Source organism: Gavialis gangeticus, unplaced genomic scaffold (genome assembly GCF_001723915.1).
Source record: "Gavialis gangeticus isolate Ggan-Ray unplaced genomic scaffold, GavGan_comp1, whole genome shotgun sequence".
NCBI classification, from domain to species: Eukaryota; Metazoa; Chordata; order Crocodylia; family Gavialidae; genus Gavialis; species Gavialis gangeticus.
The window spans coordinates 14,694,173-14,695,830 of NW_017729029.1; the positions used below are offsets into that span (position 1 = coordinate 14,694,173).

Consider the following 1,658-nt stretch of genomic DNA (forward strand, 5'->3'; position numbering starts at 1 on the left):
GCTTTTTCTTTTAGCCAACAGATATTTTTAGAAACCTGAAGGGCAGTGACAAGTTAAGTGTATAACTGATTTCAGTTGCCTTGGTGGGATGTTCATTAACACTTGGTGGGAGGCAAATTGTGCTCCCTCTGGCGCAGCTAACCAAATCATGGATGTTGAAAAACTCGCACTGAACCAGAAGTTTGTGCAAGTACCATTTTTCTCCAGGGACCCCCTCCCCCTGCATTTTTCTTCAAGGTTTTTACCCCCATTTTTCTCCAAGTTTTCCTGCAGATCCCCTTCACTGAGCTGCCTCACTCTGACCCTTTTCCAGGGTGCAATCTTGAAACAACCAAACAATTAGGAAATTGCTCTGTGGCATTAAGCTCCTTCCTTCCTTTGAACCTCCTTTCTCCTCTGTAAGAGTGCTCTGGATGACATCTCAGAGACCTGGTAGCACTGGTCATTAATCTAGTAATTAGCAGTGTCACCTGGGGCACCCTAAGCAAACTGCCTGAGTGAGAAGGGTAGGCTTGCACATGGTAAGGGTGTGTTTAAACACTCAGTCTTAATCATCAAAAGGCTGGTCTGCACTCTAAAGTCTTGAAGTCCTAGCAATGCTGGCTTACATGTGAAAAGATCGTGCCCTAGTCCAGACACAGATACACAGACAGAAGAAGCTTCTGCCAGGTAAGCTAATGTGGTTTGTGGGGAGGTGATATATAAAAACTCTGCTAGAAGAAAACACTCGTCAGCCAGCATGTGCTAAGGGGCTCTCCTGGCTTAGCAATAGGCAGCAGCTCTGTGCTGCGGACGAGCCCAAAGGTAGCCATCTCGGATCCTATAACATGGCAGAAAAATCAACCTGCCGTAGTCCATGAGTCACACTGCATGCGAGGGAAAAGGATTGTAGGATTTGTGTCACAGGATGCTGCTCTCTGGGTATTTTGTGGTTGGAGGGGCTGTTGGCAGCGTTGAAAGGGGCTTTTCCTCTCTCTCTCTCTGCTGGGTAGCACAGCATGCGAGCAGTGTTTGTCGGAGGGCAGGAATGTGGTGGAGGAATCACCCTGATGCCGTGTGTCTGATGCTGCAGCTGGGGACAGGTGTGGTCTTTTCAGGTGCTTACGGATAGCAAGCTTGTTCAGTGCCCAGAGTGTGGGTGTATGCCAACTAGCGTTGTGGGGGGAGTCTTACCTGCCGCTGCTGTAGCCGTTGCATTGGCAGCAGCAGCAGAGATGGAGAGAGTCTGGTGGCTGCAGCCCTGTGTTGCAAGCTTCCCGGAGTCCTATTTGCTCCCAACCTAGATATGCTGCTGGGCCCAGGGCTGTGCCTGCCGATGTCATGAGAGCATCTTGCCACTCTCCCCCTGCCCACCAGATGCACAGCTGGGTGTGGAGCCACTCCCCACCCCCTGGTTACTACTTCACTCTGGCTCAGTTTGTAAAACATAGCATTTGTAGCTTCGTGAGTCTGTGGCTAGAAAATAATTGGAATATGAGACAATGGGAGAAAAATGAAGAGAATGAGTTCTCCCCGAGAGCTGCAATAAAATCTGTCAGGCTAGTGAGAGACCGCAGAGACATGGTGAATATTTGCGTCTCCTTTGTGTATCCAATGCTGATATAGCAACAATGGATAAAAACAGCCCCGTGTTTGGGTAGAGCCACAAACTCCTCATT

At 49.2% G+C, this 1,658-nt stretch overlaps 1 protein-coding gene across 1 annotated transcript in view; it reads left to right on the forward strand.

Annotated features, from left to right (window-relative positions):
• Positions 1–479: 479 nt before the first annotated feature.
• FHL1 (four and a half LIM domains 1) overlaps positions 480–1,658 on the forward strand; it is a 55,974-nt gene continuing 54,795 nt past the window's right edge. The window contains exon 1 of the mRNA XM_019521310.1: positions 480–669. The gene's annotated coding sequence lies outside the window, so the exon portion shown is untranslated. The remainder of the gene's footprint in view (positions 670–1,658) is intronic.